Source organism: Leptonychotes weddellii, chromosome 1, assembly GCF_054177405.1.
Source record: "Leptonychotes weddellii isolate Sample4059 chromosome 1, ASM5417740v2, whole genome shotgun sequence".
NCBI classification, from domain to species: Eukaryota; Metazoa; Chordata; class Mammalia; order Carnivora; family Phocidae; genus Leptonychotes; species Leptonychotes weddellii.
Window position 1 is genome coordinate 138,369,656 of NC_138369.1, and position 19,675 is coordinate 138,389,330.

General features: G+C 34.1%; 1 protein-coding gene across 6 annotated transcripts in view; it reads left to right on the top strand.

The window, feature by feature from the left end:
• Nucleotides 1-19,675, top strand: part of ZBTB20 (zinc finger and BTB domain containing 20) — a 764,927-nt gene that overhangs the window by 388 nt on the left and 744,864 nt on the right. For 5 of the 6 annotated variants that reach the window (XR_014138210.1, XM_081796727.1, XM_081796734.1 and 2 more), the window contains exon 2: nucleotides 1,762-1,856. The exons of the other annotated variant lie outside the window; for it this stretch is intronic. The gene's annotated coding sequence lies outside the window, so the exon portion shown is untranslated. The remainder of the gene's footprint in view (nucleotides 1-1,761; nucleotides 1,857-19,675) is intronic. 6 annotated transcript variants of the gene reach the window in all.

Consider the following 19,675-nt stretch of genomic DNA (forward strand, 5'->3'; position numbering starts at 1 on the left):
GCACGACCCCGGGGAGGGAGGGAGTTCGGGAGGGTCCCGGGTCCTTGGAGCGGGCGGGCAGTCCCGCAGCTGGAAATGTGTCTTCTGCCTTCTTTTCTCTACTCCCTGCGCCTGGAGTTGCCGCTTCCAAGAAGAGGAGCTGAGGGGGACTAGCCGGGGCTCAGGAGCTGCTAGAGGCGCCGGCTTGTCTTCCGCCCCTTCTCTCCTCGCCCTCCCCCGCTTGCCGTGGCTCTCGCGGTCTCTGGAGCGTCTTCAGAGAACAGGGGGGGGCGGGAGGTGTCCTGGCCCCAGAGCCGCTGGACGCCCCTCCAGACACCGAAGCTACCGGCCCCCGCCCGCTTCGCTGCTACGACTCTAGAGGAGGGGGCTTGGGAAGGGAAGACACGCCTTTCCTTCTTTCCTCCTTTGGGCCCCTTTGGAAACATTAAAAAATTTTTAAGCTTTTCGATAGCTAAGATAGAACCGTTGGAAGCTTTTTGAAAGTTTAAAAGAAACGCACTCTCCTACATTGTTTAATGTATTACTGTGGCTTTCTGGTCCTTTTCCACCACCCACTCCACGGCCCCCCGCACTCCCTCGCCCCCGCCCCCCCCCGCACCACTCCCCCCTCAGCTGTTATCCTTTTTAAGGATGCTGAAGAGGCAGGAGGCAGGGATTTTGTAAAAGTTCTATTGATAAACACACTTGCACAAACATATGCTAGGCACACACATAAACTATAAACATTAGCGAAAAACACAATATGGCGTACAGCTACACTACCTAGTGCGGTAATCCGCTGATCTCTTAACACTGAACCCAGTTGAATGGGGTCACTAGCAGGATGACAGTTCTTGAATAAAAATCTCAATGAAACAGGAAGTAATTTGGAAGCCTGTGGGTTAAATAATATCTTCAGAATCAGCATTGGCCTAAGCTAAATTGAACACGTTAACTTTTAAGACGTTTGAAAATTGTCTTCACTACTTCTAGCCATTAAAAATACCAAGATGAACCTAAAGGCGAGAGTTTTTCACAGCGTGGTCCTGTGTTAGTTTCAGCTAATAAAATTAGCAGAGGCCACTCATTCCCCCATGTTTTCAAGCCAGTTCTAAAGTTACTATCGGAACTTGTTGCTATCGAAAGTTTTAAAACGTCACGACCATTTTGTAAGTAAATTCCATAGCTGTAAACACTACATTTAAATGATAAGCAGTAACATTAGCAAATCCAGTTCATAAAAGGTTTATTTTCTTACGTCTTGCTCCTAATCCCAGATACTATTTGCTGTCACATGGGAATAGTTAAACTATACCCTCCACTGCCCCTCATATAAGTTTGACCAGTCCAGATTTGGATACTTTGTGCATTTCAGCTTTACATGTAGGTATTTCTATATTTCTAGGAAAAGAAAAAAAAAAACAATTTACATTGATTTTTCAAGTCTTTGCTCTTCTCATTCTTAATCAGAATGTATCAAAGTTGATGCACAAATAGTGCATGGTGATACCACTGTGCCCTCTTGGGAATGGTCTTTCTCAAAAAATCTTTTGGAATTGCCCTTGAAGGATTGCTGATGTTACTCATTGTTCAGTGCTCAGGGTTTAATTCCTAAGATTGTGGTTGTGATTTCCACTGAGCTCAATTTTGGAGGGATTTAGGCTTAAGAATATATGGTGCTCAAGTAAACAGGTGAGAGGAAGAAGAAAAGTGAATTTTCTAGAAATATATTAGCTGCTCAGTGAGTCCAGCAGTTGGGTATTTTTGGTTTTGTGATTTCAGATCTCACAGACCAGTGGAATACAGGCCTTTTGCATATGAAGATCAGGTGACAAGTTAACTGTGTACCAGCCTCCAAAGCAATACGCCCTTTCATGGTGAGGTCCCGATTTTAACAGACTAAAGAAAAAAGTTTAAGATTAAAAAGTTGTCAAGTTTTATCCATTTTTGGGAAGAAGTCTTTATGCTTATCTCTCTAGTTCAATTAAGATGCCAGTATTTTAAGATTACTACTACAGCAAGAGAATACAGAGATAGTTCATGTGTATACTCACTAGCTACTAAAAGACAATATGAGTTTAGAGAAAAGAAAATCTTCTGTGTGAAAGTTATAGTTTTGGGGGGTTTGTTTAGAACTACTAGATGTGATGCCAGTTTACTATGTAGTTAGTTCAGAAAGTTTTAGTGACCCACAGATATCCAACTAATCTTGTCAAATTAATATGAATTTGACTACTTGGTATAGGAATAAAAATCTAAGGAAAAGGCCATTTTAAATGAATTATTTTTATCTCAGTAGTGAAAATCTGAAGAGGAATTTCTAACCAATTGGACTTCCCAGAAAAAAAGGCTTGACTGAATAATTAGGTCAATTTAGAAGAGCAATAAAAGATATAACTTAGTTACTGTAAAGGATCTAAAATTTATAAGTGAATTATAAGTTATTTCAAATATTTTAGAATGAGAGAGAGAGACTTCTTTAAAACATTTGGAATACAGAAGTGGAGCTTGATGGGCTCTGCTTTATTCTCTGAAATAATCATGCTTTTCTGAAATGGGTGTTTAAATTCATGAAATTGTTCTAGACACTTGGGATGTAACAGTGAACAAGAGATAAAATAACCTGCCTTTGTGGAGTTTATGTTCTAATGTCACATATAGTTTGCATACTTCAGATTGCTAGGAGAAGAGATTTTTGTATGAAATTTTAAAACCTAGCAGTTTTTTCATCTTAGAGAGTACAATTTGAAAGAATTTACAGAAGTTTGAGGAGCAGGGAGGTGTTTACTAATTGCCAATGATAAGAAAGGAAGAGTTAACATTATTTGTACCCTTTGTTATTGTCATGAAACGTTCTCCATACATTTCAGTAGGTCTTTTTAACTGATAGGTTTTATTTTTTCATAATTTTAAGCATGCCTTTGAAATAAATAAAATGTTACTTTATATTAAAAAAAAATCTGTGTCTTGGAATTTACTGTAAAATTCCGATGGAGCTTTTTGTCTTGTTAGCAAATTGTGGTAAAACATAAGCTAGAATATCTTAATTTTTTAGTAAGAATTTGTTTTAGGAGTATGTCTGAAAAATTAAGTGCCTAAATGTTTTTCAGTTGTGGTTTTTTTCAAGAGAAGATGGAAATTTGTTGTAATTAATTTATAGGTGACATTAAAGAGAAAAAGAGAGAGGCCTGCAAAAAATGCTTTTGTTATTTAAACCTTTCAAACTACAAAAGCATTTGATTGGCACTTCTCTTATTTAATAGACTATTTGTAATGCAAGAGGAACATTACAGAAGATTTTAGCATTACTTTAATCATTTAGTTTGTAGGTGTAAAAATCTAGGTTTCTAACAGAAGGAAACTTGGTGCTTGGTTAACAGAGTATATGATTTAATGCTGAGTTTGTTGCTTTAAGTAGTGGGTGTCTCACCTTTCCAAAACCTAGTTCATAGTTCTCAAATAACAAGTTCTGATTTTCGTTATTTTTCTCTGTCACAGTGAGTCTTAATTTGTTAGCCAAATCGGTGTTCAGTTCTTAAGTAGGATAACTTTTTTTTTTTTACACACAATTCTCCCACCGCCAGTCCTCCCATCCCCTGCTGCGAAGGGCTTGAATTTCTATACTTACATTAGATCTCTATTTATGCTAATTTGTAGCATAATCACCTCTTCCAGAAAGGGTACGTATTAATGCACTTTAGAGAACAGTGGAGGTTGCTTCTGGCTATTTGTATACAGACCTGCCAGCATCTGAAAGCTATAAATAGGCAGATTTAGGAAGAAAAGCAGAGACTATAACTAATGGAATATATTGTCTTAGATGAAATCTTTTTTTAAACAGCAAAGTGGAAGAATGGTTGCTAGAATGTTAAAAACGAAGAGCTTTTCCTAATTCTAACGGTTGATTAATGTGTGTATATGTGTATGTGAGTATACATTTTTATAAGAGCATTTTTGAATAAAGACATATTTCAGTATTGGATCAATAATTTCAGTCCTGCCTCCTGGTCCTTAACATGTTCCCAGGTGATTTTGTTCAGCTCACTGTTCCTTACCTTTGCTCTAAGCAACATAGAAACATAGCTAATTAAATCTTTGTAAATTTTGTAATAATTTTTGATTAAAAGTTATTGGAAGTTTTTTTTTGAAGTATGATTAGCAAGCAGCCCCTGAAATGAATGAAATCTAAAGTGAAGAGCTCTTAGAACCCTGGATCCACATAAGACAGTTGAAACTTTGGAAAAGGGGTATTCATAGGGCAAAAGACAAATCTTGTTATCTGCCAGATTTTTAAAGTAATAAAATAAGCAATAAAATAAAATGACTATTAATATTCATATTTTTAAGGTAAGGGTAAGTATGTGTACACTGCATTTTAAATAAAAATTTGGGGTGTTATTGGCTAGACACAGTCATTTCTTTGCCAGAGATACTAGGCTGTGTGAAGGCTAACCATCTGTCAAGTGATAGAGACAAAGAAAGGTTTAATATACTAGGCTAAAATTTCTACAAACTTGTTTTGAATTGTATTGTCATTTTGTTTTAGCCTTCGTACTCTGTGTTGAATATGCACTGGATCAGTCACCCCACTTTGTTTTATGAACAAACTATTCAAGGTCTAGATAAGGTTATCATCGCAGCTGATGTGATCCAGAGGCATGATAAAATATGTTTTGATTTTGCTTTCATGTGATGATCAAAAACTCACAAGTGGGCCACCCACTAGCGTTATACAAATGACTTCAAGCACACTTATTTTCACCCACCCATTCTGAATTTTGGGTGTCTTAACTCTTGTACTTTATATATTCAAACCTTGTATTTCAAACCCATTCCTGAGCTGTTTGGGGGTGGGGGTGGGGGGAAGTAGCAACAGGAATCCAGATTGCCTGTTTTAGGTACAATATGGTGTGATGTGAAATTGAAACAGCAGATTGGTGAGAAACTTAGTTTCAAACAAATATAAACTAGTTTGTTTAGTGAAGTCATACACAAAACAGTAGTCTTTATTGACAGGGCAGTGTTTTTTTCCATACCTTCCACATCATGAGGTTACAGTGGTTCTTTGGGCCAGCAGTTTATTTCCAAAGCATCATATAGGAAAAAGAAGCCCTAATGTTTGCTGATTGTAATGATATACTTAGATATAGCAGACTGAGGAATTATTTATAGCAGTGCTAATTATATCAATAAAAATAGCAATATTAATACTGTGAGTGTCAAAATCCATTCTTGACAGTATGAGGTAAACAGAACTATAGTCAAACAAAGCAGCCAGCCTGTTTCTACTGTCAGCTCATGAATATGCACTTCAGGAAAAATATACACAATTGGTTTACTGATATAATCTCTTTTTCAATTACTTTTGACTTTCTAAATTATTTCTAATTCAGACAATATTAAAAAGATTTAGATTTTTAGTTTTGAAATTCTTGGTACCATTTTCTCACTGTCATTAGTAAGTTTCTAGAGGCTTATGTTAAGTACTTTATAATTAAGTAAATTAAATTATAATTAATTATCAGAAATTAATTTTATATGTATGCCCATTTTTGGAACACAGACTACCATTGCACTGGGAAATTGGAAGAACCTCTAACAATTTACAAAACAAAACAATACAAAACAAACAAAACCCACGACTACCATACATGCACACACAACTAATAAATCTCTGGCTTTATTTAGACACTAAAAAATATGTTTCCATGGTTCTGATTTAAGGAAAAGCATAAATTTTATTTGTAGTTTTCATTACTTCCCATCAGTTTTTACAATTTTATGTTATTTAAAACTTATTTTCCTAGTAATACAAAATCATGTAGGTAGAAGTTCCAGGCTGGGCATGTCACATAATCTGAATCTCTGCCTTCTTTATCTTCAGGGTCTCTTTCAGCTCTGATAATATGATATGTTTCTTTTGACACTTGGATCCTTATTTTAGCTTTAGGTAACATGACTGGAAGTGATATGTAAGGCACTGGAAAAGAGCATATGTAAAATATTTGACTTTGCTTTTTACTTTTAGTCCTTGATACAAGTTTCATTTTAGTGATACTTGCTTTCAAATATAGCATATCTGTGTAAGTATAGATACATAAAAATTAAGTACTTATAATCTTTTATAGTTCATAACTATAATAAACTTACTATTTTTTAAAAATTTTTTTATTAAAGATTTTATTTATTTTCACAGAGAGAAACATAGCGAGAGAGGGAACACAAGCAGGGGGAGTGGGAGAGGGAGAAGCAGGCTTCCCACAGAGCAGGGAGCCCGATGCGGGGCTCGATCCCAGGACCCCGGGATCGTGACCTGAGCCAAAGGCAGACGCTTAACAACTGAGCCACCCAAGCGCCCCTAAACTTACTATTTTTCGTAAATTTTTTATCAACTCATTTTCACTCCTGAAGATATGTTGCTAACAGAATTTATAAACAGGATTCCTTGCATTTTATTCCACGTAGAATTGCATAACTGGAGAAAGTGGGTAATAAGAGAATGAATTAACTCGGAGTCATTTTCTAATTCTGTGAAATAGATAGAGAAATAGATCTATTTTTCAAAGAAAAAAGGTAAACTTGGTTTTTGTGCATCTCCAAGCAAAAAATATACTCTGAGTAATCAGGAGCCATTATAATTTTTAACTACTGCATTTGATTTTTGATCCTACATTATATCTATGCAGGGATAGATTTACATAGAAAGGATGCAAGGGAGACAAAGAAAGTTGACTCTTATTTGATGAAGAAAAGTGGAAAGAATCTGTGTTAGAAAAGACCTTGCAAATAGTGTGCTATCATATATAGAAACAAACAATCATATGCAATTCATATGTACCTACTTGTAGGTACTTATTTAATGATAACCTCAAAGTTTTCATTTAAAATTTCACTCAGTTTCTTTTTAATTGACTCACATTTCTTTTGCTCATATGAATGGTAGTGAGAGGCTTAAAAACATCACATACTTTACCTATTCACCAATGGAAACATCAAGCTGGAGAAAGCTGTACAATTCCTGGATCCTTCCTTTTCCCTGTACCCACCCATAGCTGTAGATATTCTGGTACTAATTATAAACATTTTATAAATCTCCTCAGAAGCAGAATACATGTAAACTGTCCAATATAGTAGGTAATGTCAAGCTATTCTGGCCTGCCAACTATCCAGCCAATAGGGAGAAATGGCAAGAAAATTCTTAGATTCACCATAGGGCACAAAAGGTATGATATGAGTGCTTCAATGCATTCAAATAGGGGGCAAAATATTCTAAGGGATCTTTAGAAGGTAAGCTGAGTTTAGACTATTACTTAACTGAAACCCAGCACATATATTGAGGAATTAATGTAAATGCTATTCTAAAGGCACTGTGCCAAAAGACTAGCAAAATTATTGGTGGGAAACATAGTGAAAATGAAATAAAATGTATCTGTTCTTGTACTAAAACAAAAATAATAACAGCAGCAGCCAACATTTATTGAGCGCTTACTCTGTACCAGTAATTGGTTATAGCTGCATATTCTCCCATTAATTCCATAATCCTACGAGATATGTACTTTCATTATGGCATTTTTAAAGATAAGTAAGTTGAGCTCAGAAAAGTTAAGTAACTTGTTCAAAGTCACACAGTTAATATATAACAGCTGGGGATTCAAACTCAAGTTCAACTCTAGGTAACCTAAATTCTTAAACACCACCTCACCATGACTCTATTCTGGGACCATTTTCACTCAGTGTTTGCCCAGATTAGTACTGGTAATTTTATTTCAAGAAAGTCATAGTGGATTTGGAGAAGTCTTCAGAGAAGGGCAAAAGGTGAAAGAGCTATAAGTGGGAGGAATGGTTGCTATGGTAGAGTCTGTTTTTAAAATATAACTCTGCAGTCTAGAATTACAAATGCTGAGAGGGAATTTGTCTAAAGGTTTGACAATGGATGGACTGGACTGGGTAGCTGCTGCCTGATTTGGTTCTGTGGACAATGGTGGAGCTGGGTAACAGATGTTAAAGGAGGCCGAGGAAATCTTGAGTAGGAGCAGGTCAAAGGAAGCATTAGATACTGGGAATCCTGGAAGGTAGAGGTCAAAAAGGAGAACTAAATCTAAGCAGATATTGAGTAACCAAGAACTAGGGATCATACAGAAAAAAAGGATGAGGCAGAACAGAAACAGTATCTTCAAAAGTGGGACAGATTCTACTGACTTTGGAAGGCCCTTATGTATATTGTTTGTCCCCTTATGTTTGTTTCAGAAACCAACAGCTGGCTTAAATAGGGTCCACTCAGAGTTTGGGATACAAAGATTGCCCTGGTTTTGGCACACAGAGAAAAACATGGTCGCCAATAACAAGAATTAGGCAGTAAGTTTAGGTCTGTTACAAAGAAATGCAGTTAAACACAGAAACCTATGTGGTAAACCTGAGAATAGCTGTCAATTACTGAGTATCTAGTGTGTGCCACTCAATTCTGAAATCACTGTTTCCAGGGACATTATTTGCTGCCTGCTGTCCAGTTTTCAAATATAAGAAAGCACCTGTTAGCTTTTCTAAGAATGTGAGTGATGAAATAACTTATACTGTAATTTTATTTCATTTCATTATGTAACTTGGCTTTTGATCTCCTCCTTTCCACAGTATTGGAGTTTTAAACCAGGCTCCACAAGACTTAGGTGGAATAGAGTCTAGACTTCTCTTATGTTACTGTAACTTTTCCTTAATTTGTCACTATACTGAAAGAAAGGTTCAGTTTTATTTGATAGGATAAATGCATTTCTGTCAGAGTAATAGGCTCAAATGATCAGCCCCGGTAAAGTTAGCATACATGAGTTTGGATTATATTTAGAATAGTCAACGTGAGCCAGTGAAAAAGGAATTATAGCAACTTTTAAAGTGAATTTTTGTTACTTCAAATAATTTTAAAGACATCAAACCAATTACAAACAGCTATGTATGCCAAGCCTTTTGTCTACAAGGTACTAGAGACTTCAGAAGTTTTTAAGATAATATTCATTGTTGAGCTATAGTATATGAGTTGGGTCATTGGAATGAAAACAAAGAATAATGAAAGTGCTGTACCACTACTTATATGTCTTTACTGTTCCTTATGACAGTATCTCTGCTCTTTTCTTCAGACTCTTCAGTGCACTAGGAAATATAGTACAATAATCATTTTGTATTTTTTAAATGGATACATCACTAAGAAAAATATACTGTGAAGGTAGAAAGATAATACTCAGTTTATGCACGACACCTTTCCCCTTCAGGTTCATTGTCATGGGTACTCTTGTTCTTGTTCTTCTGGCATCTTTTGGTACCTAGTCTTTTTAACAATTACGGTGTTTGCATATCTTTTTAACAATTATGTTATTTGCATATCTTTTTAATAATTATGTTGTTTGCATATATATATATATACATACATAAAACCCTTATAGAAATACCTTTGAAAACTCATGCTCTCAATAATCTTTCTTGTTCTAGTAAAGGGTTGAGAACAAGGCAATACTGTATGGAAATGGGTGATTTGAGCTGACAAATAATATGGAAAAAAATGAACAGGATTCCAGGCTCTTCTGATTCAGATATTCTGTATTACATTCTCAACATTTGTCATAAAATGAATTTCCAAAGTGTATAAAAGCCAAAAATAAATGGTTGTTGCTTTTCTATAATTTCACGTTAGGCATAATATCTCTGTTTCTATTATTTGCATAATGATGAGTTTTATTATGCAAAAATGGGTACATCCAGTATACAGTAAATTTCAGTTTCATGTTTTATATGCAGTTTAACTCATGACTGAAATTCTTTGATATTCATCACTCAGGAAAGGTAGCATTTAAAATTATACTACACTGAACTGCGCTTCTTTAAGGGCAAGTACCATGTTTTATTCATCTTTAAAGCCCTAGAGCTGAATATAGTACCTGGTACACTGGAGGGATTCAATGTTGATCAGGCTCTTTTGTAGCTGTCCTAGGAAGATTACTTTGATCCTTGCTTACCAGGTTATCTATTCCCTTTTTTTCTGTTGACCGGTGCAAATTTAGCATTGTTACAATTGTTATTACCTATTACAGGCCTTTTCTGTACTTTTCTAAGACCCAAACATTTTATACATGCTCATGATCTTTCATTCTTTTACTTAATGAAATTCTGTCATGGCAGAAGTTTCAATATAAAATTATATTTACTGTGTTTCAGAAAAGAAATATATCAGATATCACCCATCAATGGTAAAGCAAATCTACTACAATCAATTCAGGATATTGTGTTGAATAGAGTACACAGAATTACATTACCTAGTGATTCAAGGATGAAACCCAAATTTCATATCCTATATGATTCCTATCCGGATAGTAGGACAAATAACCCACAGTATTTTTTGCACTTAATAGATTGCAATTGAGATTTTGAACATTTTATATGAGTTTCTTAATTCTTAAAAAAAAGTTCATAAAAGTTCACGCAATTAAAAAATAGAGTCTTAGCTTATTTTACCTTATTATCTAAGTTGTTAGAAGTCTAGTCCAGAGAAACACTTTCATGTTAGGTGATATCATTAGCTCTTCTAGAAGGCAAAAAGGGTTATTGGGCTGTGAACAATGGTAATGGTAATGTGATGTAAACCACCATGCAGGTTGCATGTTTAATTCCCATATGACACGGACATGCTTTTTCATATTTATAAGACTTGCTAGTTGGATTTTGGGAAACTTACATGATTGGGCAAAGTCATAATTTGTCTTCCTGCTAATGGAAAGTACAACACATTGATTTGAAGTTGTTTCTAAAACAAAAGATAATTATGTCCTGAAATAATTAAAGCTGGGATTGCATTAAAGCTTACTTCAAGTGATTAATAGCTGTAGTATATTTTGGGATCTGTATCTAAAAGCATAGAGAGAACACATTGTCATTTTTATATATTTGGGAATATGCTTTCTGAGGAAAGTATTGATTCTTGAGAATCGTTATAATGAAGTCCCAAACACACCCCAGATCCACATACCTCCCTTCCTATAACATTTTTAAAATTAAGGATTCTGAAAACAAAGTGATCTACGCATATGGCTATTTTCCCCTTCACTTCCAATCCTGACTGCCTTTCTGAATACAATTGCCATGACACCTCAAGCAGAGACACTGCTTTGAAACTTCTACTTTACTTGGGCAAACAACTAGAGAATAGTACTGGAGTTCAGAGATAAAGATCAAAAACAGTAGACATTGAGAAGAAGAGGTTGGGCTTCAGAGATGTGTGAACCACTAGGGGAAAATATCAGTATTTCTCACTTAAGTATCTAAGTCTCCCCAAATGACTAATAAGCCAAAGTTGCTAAATGTGCTGGCTGAGTTTTCTGTGTCCCTGAGACTGAAAAGAAATAGATAGGACAACAAAGAACTTCCTCCTCATGCCTTGGCAGGGACAAGACTCTACCTTTGCATTTCAGTGAGTGTGTCTGCCATTGAGGATGCTACAACAACCAGAACTGAGCTCCAGTGAGCTATCAGTGAAAAATAACAATCCATTTAAGGGGACCTAGTAGTGAGGGAGCTAGGAAGATCAGGTAGGAAAATGAGAGTGCATACTCCAAGCAACTAGTGCTACTGGCAAAAGTAAGTGCAACCTGAATTTGGAAAAAAAAAAAAAATTTAAGGAAATTCAAATTCAGAACAAAAAGAATTTCAGATACTAATTAAAAAAACATCTCAATTGAACAACTCAGTGGAAAAATTTAAGGACAACGTGATCACTGTTGAAATATGAATTAGTGAACTGAAAGACCAAGTGCAAGAAATATATCAAAGCATAGAACAGAGGTAAAACGTGATGAAAATTTTGAATAAAAAGGATGAGTCTTTGAGGTCAGATCAGAAGTCAAAATGTGAATAATAGGAATTATAGAGGGAGAGATAAGAATAGATGGAGGAGAAGTAAATTAAATGATAGAAGAAAATTCTCTGAGCTAAAGATCAGAGTCTGGATTGAAAGGGTTTACTGATTTATGATCTTGATTGAAAGAAAAGACACACATAGGGATATCCTGATAAAAGTTCTGAACTCTAACAACAAATTGAACTATCTTACAAGCTCCCAATAGAAAGAACAAGTTTCTATAAAGGGGAAAAATAGCAAAGTGTCATAGAACTTCTTATCTGCAACATAGCAAGTTAGAAGATAGTGAAATGACATCTACAGACTACAAAGGAAAAATGACTACAATCCAAGAATCAACACCCTGAAAGTTACTATTTGTTAGTGAAGGTGAAAGAAATACTTTTAAGGGTAATCAAGAACTCAGAACATATAATTACTATACCCCATCTGAAAAAATGCCTCAGAATAGATTATAAGAAAACAACAAATGAACCAGAACAAAGACTTCAAGATTAACAAGATGAAGAATAAAGAAATATAGTGGTGAATAATAAGCATTTTAATGTTATTTTGTGTGTGTGTGTGTGTGTGTGTGTGCGCGCGCGCGTGCACATATAATTTCATTTAAGAGATAAGGGCACCTGACTGGGTCAGTTAGTAGCATGTGACTCCTGATCTCAGGGTCATGAGTCCAAGCCCCATGTTGGGCATAGAGATTAAGTAAAATTAAAAATAAAAACTATTTTAGGGTGCCTGGGTGGCTCAGTTGGTTGGGCGACTGCCTTCGGCTCAGGTCATGATCCTGGAGTCCCAGGATCGAGTCCCGCATCGGGCTCCCTGCTCGGCAGGGAGTCTGCTTCTCCCTCTGACCCTCCCCCCTCTCATGTGCTCTCTCTCTCATTCTCTCTCTCAAATAAATAAATAAAATCTTTAAAAATAAAATAAAAACTATTTTAAAAAGTGATATAGATGACTAGTAAATATGTAATAAAATAGAATTTCAGACTTTTGAAATAAAAAGATCAAATTTCTGTAAAGAAACTTTTTCAAGTACTAAACTGTCTCATGAAAACTTAGTTAGGGGTGCCTGGGTGGCTCAGTTGGTTAAGCATCTGCTTAGGCTCAGATTATGATCTCAGGGTCCTGGGATGGAGCCTGTGTCAGGCACCCTGCTTAATGGGGAGTCTGCTTCTCCCCCCAACCCCGCTCATGCTCTCTCTCTCCCTCTCTCTCTCTCATTTCAAATAAATACAATCTAAAAAAAAAACAAAACTTAGTTGATGGAGGGGATGGGCAGGAGGAAAGTAAAAGAGGAGAAAAATTAATAGTGGAGATAAGAGACAGAAGGATGAGAAGTGGGAAGAAAGTGAATGTATCCTAAAGATCTCATCTATTTAGGAGGAAAGGAAAAGGGGATAAAATCTCATGGTGGGGGAAAAGTGTCTGTTCATTAGAGCAGAAAAGGGAGGTAAAGAAGGGAATACAGTGGTGCACCCTATAGAACCCCAGTATTAGCAAGGAGAAAATAGAAGGCAGAGCCACTTGATCAAATAAAAAAATATGAAAAAGGTAACAAGGAAACAACAATGTAAAATAAGAAAATACAAGTAATTAGAAGAGATTAAAAAATGCATCAATTGTTATGTTTAATGTAGATGGACAAAATACTCCCATTAAAGACAGATGTCAGAATGAGTTTAAAAACATAAACCACTCAAATTATATTACAAGAATAACACCTATGACAAAGTTAAAGAGAAAGCTTTGTAAAATGGTAGACGTAAAAGACATCAGGCCAATGCAAACAAAAGGAAAATAGAAAAAAAAAAGTGACAGCATTGATGCTAAAGAGATACTGTACTGATAAAGGCACAGTTTACGAAGAAAATAACCCACATAAATCTATATACAGCAGGTTTATTTATAGTAAATAAGTACATAAAGCAACAACTACTGGAAAGGTCCAGACAGTTCGGTTAAACACATAAAAATAATGACTAAGAGAAATGGAATATAATTCATAAAAATAAGTTAATACATATGTAAAATCTGATGTTCTTTAAATATTTCTTTTGAACATCTCTGTTTAGGTACAAAGAAAACTTTATGAATTTTAGAAAGATTTTATGAATACATTTTCTGATTATAAGCTAGTGTAAATAGAATTTAATTTAAAAGGGTAACAAAAATTATTAACTACTTAGAAATTAAATATGCCTACATAACCCTTGGTTGAAGAGGAAATCACTTGAAAAACAATGAAAAGGAGACTATTTTATGTAAAAACCTATGGAAAATAGCTAGAGAGGTAGTCAGAGGAAAGTTGATAGCCTTCTATGCCTTCATTATTAAGAAAGATAGAAAATAAAGGGGGCAATCTGCTAACTTTAAGAAATTATAATAAAGAATAAGATAGAAGAAGAGGGGGCAAAAGGGGAATTAATTTTTAAAAGATGAAATGGAAAACAAAATATAACAAAATCTATCTAAAAGCTGTTTCTTTGGAAAGACAAATACAATACATGAAGATGAAAAAAACAAAAAAGAAAATGGGCCCAGCAATTCTTTGAAGTGGGAGATAATTGAAAGCATATGTTCACATAAAACTTGTGTTCACATAAAGCAAATGTTCTTAACAGCTTTATTCATAGTAACCAAAAAGCAGAAGCAACTCAAATGTCCATCAACTGATATATGTATGGATAAACAAAAATGTGGTGTGTCCATACAATAGAGTATTATTCAGCCATAAAAAGGAATGAACTATTGATTCATGTTACAACATGGAGGAACTTTAAAAACATTATGCTAAGTGGAAGAATCCAGATATAAAAGGCCACATATTGCATGATTCCACTTATATGAAATATCCAAAATAGGCAAATCCATAGCAACAGAAAGTAGATTAGTAGTTGCCAGGGCCTGGGGGAAGGCAGGATGGGGAATGACTGCTTAATGGGTGATGAAATATTCTGGAATCAGATAGTTGGTGATGTTTATACAACCTTGTGAATGTACTGAACAACCAAATTATACACTTTAACATAGTTAAAATGGTGAAGTTTGTGCTACGTAAATTTTATCTCAATGATAATAAAGTTTATGGAAAAGAGAATGAGCAAAACTAGACATTAATTGGGAATGAGAAAGTAGATAAAACTGCAATATGAAAAGAATTTTAAAAGAAACCTAAATGCAACTGGCAATAAATTTGAAGCGTATAAGAACTGGAACATCTTTCATTAAAGTGCAAATTATAAAATTGACCTAAGAAGAAATAGAAAACAGATACCTATTGGCATAGAAAAGATTAGAAAGATGACCAAATGTCACTTAAAGGAATAAATAATTTTGATGTGTAATTTAAATTATTCTAGGTCATTGAAAAATATTGAAACCTCTCCTAATTTTATTTGAAACTTAATTGATAAGGATTGTACAGAAATAAATTATAGTCCAATCTCACTTATGAAATAAATGCAAAATTTCCATATAAAATACTAGCAAATAATATCAGCAATAGATCAGAAGACTAATATAGCAGGACATAAAGTTTTGCGTGTGTGTTTAAGTAGGAATTCAAGCATGAGTCAACAATAGGAAATATATCAGCATAGTTCATTATGTCACCAACGAGAAATATATTCATCTTCAATAGAATTGCTTGAATATAATAAAGTATTTTCATTCACATCCCACAGGAAATATAATCCAAAATGGGTAAATCCTAAAAATATTTCAATTAACATCAGAAACTAGATGAGCCATTTATCACAGTTACTTAACACTAACGAGGAGGGCTTAGCAGATATAGTAGGCAAATGATATGGGTGACACTAACAGTTGTAGAGAAGAGCTTACAGTCTTTTTGGCTAATCTCGCACCTTAAAAAATTCTAGAACTCTATTACTAAGATTAATTGAAAGGCAGTTGGATGGAAGATAATTGAATGAAAATCAATAGGTTTTCTCTGGAAGTAATAGGCATCTAAGGAACTTTTTTTTTTCCACATAGGAAAAAAAAATCTCATTTCCCATAGAAACAAAAGTTACCAAATGCTTATTAATAAAATTATGAAAAATTATATGGACCTATATGAAAAAAAGGGTAACGTCTTATTTAAAGACAAGATCTGATTAAAGGAAGCACAGATTTTATTTTTGTATGGGACAACAATAGCAAAATGTTAATTTTTCCAGTTATCTTTTGTGTTTATTAAATATATATATTTAATACAATTACAATTAAATTCTCAATGAGGACTTTTTTTTAATTAATAATTCTTTTTCAAAATTACATGGAAGATTTAGTGCTAGCAAAAAGCAAGAAAATTTGAAAAAGAATGGTGAGATGCTAGAACATGCTAGACATATTACAAAGCCAGCTAACCAAAACAATATAGTAACAGCATAGGAATAGACAAATAGATCTATTGAACAGATTAGAGAATCCTAAAACAGATGACAATTTAGTTGGAAAATAATGGATCATTTAATTAATGGGATTGGTATAACAGGTTATCTTTAATGGAAAAGAGTGAAAGTGTATTTCCATTTTGCACATTAAACAAAAATAATTTAAGATGAAAGGCTTACATGAAAACAAAACAAAAAACTTGCTAAAAAATCTAGGAAACTATTTATAAAATCTTTTTTTTTGTTTTTTTTTAAGTGGGCTCCACACCCAGCATGGGGCTTGAACTCATGACCCTCAGATCAAGACCTGAATGGAGGGGTGCCTGGGTGGCTCATTCGGTTAGCAGCTGCCGCTCAGGTCTTAATCCCAGGGTTCTGGGATGGAGCCTGCAAGGGGCTCCCTGCTCAGTGGGGAGTCTGCTTCTCCCTCTCCCTTTGCCCCTCCCCCTCAGCTCATGCTCTGTCTCTGGCTTTCTCTCTCTCAAATAAATAAATAAATAAATAAATAAATAAAATCTTAAAAACAAAAACCTGAGCTGAAATCAAGAGCCAGATGCTTAACCAACTGAGCCACCCAGGCACCCCTAAAGTCTTTTTTAACAAGAGTGAAAACTGAGAAAGTTTAAGAGTTAACAACTTAATTACATAAAAATAAAAGCCTTTTATATAAAAATAATAGAAATCGTTAGGAAAATATAGATTTGGAAAAGTATTTGAATATATGTTAACATGAAAGATTTGGGAAAGTATTTGAATGTATGTTAACACTGAATATCTCTTTGATATTGTTAGGAAAAAAAGTTATGAAACAATCCAATACAAAAAGAAAGGACAATTCATAGAAAAGCAAATTCTGTTGGTTAACATATGAGAAGATGCTCAATTTCACTAGGAATTAGGGAAATACGAATTTAAGTAACAGTGAGGTAGTATGTCTTAACATTTAAAATTTGTGTTAGTCTGATAGGTTCAACATTTAGGGAAGGCGACTCTTATTTGTTACTGGTGGAAATGTGGTGTGTGTTAACTGTTTTGAAATGCAATCTGGTAACACCTATTAAAAATTTCACTTCATAATATTCTTTGATTTAACAATCTCATCCTTGAGAATATATCCCATAGAAATGTAAGTATCAATATTTAAGGACAGTTACATTTTTTTATTTCGAAGTTGTTACAGCTTGTTTGTAGTGGTAAGAGTGGAAGAAAAAGTAATTCCATTAACAAGGTAATGCTAATAAATAATGTAAATTTACACCATGAATTATAATGCAGTTGTCAAAAGATGTGAATTACAGTTATCTCAGGTGATCTGGAGGAATTTCCAGGAGTCATTGATGAGTGAGGAGAACAAGGTATAGAAAAGTGTTTATAATATTAAATTTTTGTACAATGACAAAAATCCCTGAATATGTGTTTTATATGTAAGATATGTATATGTATATATCTGCTTTATAGCAAAGTTATTTGCAAAGGGAGAAGAATATGGAAGGGTGCATACCAAGTTGTTGGATCACTTTGAATGATAGGAAATGTAGAGGGAGAATAGCAGATAGTCAAGCAATGACAGGAAAAGAAAAATTGCACTAAAAGCATGTTCAAAATCCCACTTATGCTTTTTAATAAAATTAATTAAATTTGAATATATATGTATGAAGAAATTAAATTAAAATGTTTATAAATATTATGACTACTTTTGGTGGTAATGACTTCATATTTCTAAATATTGGCACCCTCAAAGTGCTTTTTTTCTTTACATTTATGATTTCTTTAATTTTGTACCACATACTTCCAGAATTTTCTACATATTCTAAGAAATCTTTAGATAATCAAACATTTCAGGCCAAATAAACTTGTCTACAAATGATTGGTAGTTTGAGATCAAATCAAAGTATGAGTCCTGTCCATGTCAGGGCTGACATGCAGCTGATATCCTTGGTAAAACTTAGGTGATATGTTTCAATTTGTTCAAATGTTCATTTTCTTTGGTTGGTACCTTCTGTTGTTAGTTGTTAAAGTATTTTTAATAGTACCCCTGTCAGTGTTAAAAATTAATTATAACAACAATTATGCATGATTGGAAGTCTTGCACATAGAAGTTGCTTATTAAATAACTGCTGACTTGACATAATATTTTAGGTACGGTAATGATTTTAACAAGGTAACAAATGTGGAAATAAAAGCATTTAAAGCTATTTAAAAATAAAAACTAAAAGTTGGCATGTATGTGATTTTTAGGCAAATAACTTGACTTCTGTGTCTCAGAATCTTAATATTTAAAATAGTATATTTTCCTCACTTATTTCACACAGTCTTTAGGTTAAGTGAAGTAATAAATATTTAAGTGCTTTGAAAAACATAATGCATTGTGCAAAAAATGATGATAATGAAAATCTGAGGGCAGTCATATTTTATATTTAAGAGACATATGTTTTATATTATATATATTTCAAGTTGCATGTTTGATGTTAAGCCTCTTGACATTTCAATAATAGAACATATTACTGATAAAGGTATCAAAGCCTCAAACAGACAAAACAGTGGGATCCATGGAAGATGTGAATACATTTAATTTCTTTTTTCCTTTTTTTTTTAAGATTTTATTTATTTATTTGACAGAGAGAGACAGTGAGAGAGGGAACACAAGCAGGCAGAGTAGGAGAGGGAGAAGCAGGCTTCCCGCCGAGCAGGGAGCCCGATGTGGGGCTCGATCCCAGGACCCTGGGATCATGACCTGAGCCGAAGGCAGACGCTGAACGACTGAGCCACCCAGGCGCCCCAATACATTTAATTTCTTAAAGTCCAAGATGAGTCTCCAGAATTTCTTTGTTTATTTTCCTGGTGATTGTGGGAAATTGTTTATTCAGGTATATTTCCTGATGACCTTTTCTTCTAATATAGAGATATTAATGTTTTGTGAGATGTCTGGGCCTTCATCACATCTGGACATAATGATAATGTTGCACTGTGTTTTGACTTAATAAATGGCCTTGAACAGCTAAGCACAGCTGTGTAATCTGTTATATTTTATTACAAATCCCCTCCTTGTAATTTATAGCTGCAATTACTAGTGACTATAGCATGAATACTTTAAATAGTAAAATCTTTATTATCTTTTAGTTGCCAGACACCAAATTTGCCATTGGCTAATTTTTGAGGGTATGCAACTATCAGGAAATACCTACATTATAATTTGTTAGTTAGAAAAAACACTACAAAAAACACATTCACATTCTTTTTTATAGAAACATAAGTATAATAATTTTCTAGAATCCATGCTGTAGAATACTATTAAAGACACCTAAGTTCTGGTTTGGAGAAAATGGAATATATGAACATGTTTTTCTAAGTCAAAATATATTTTTATACCTGACTCTTTCCAAGAATACATCCTTATTTTAAAATT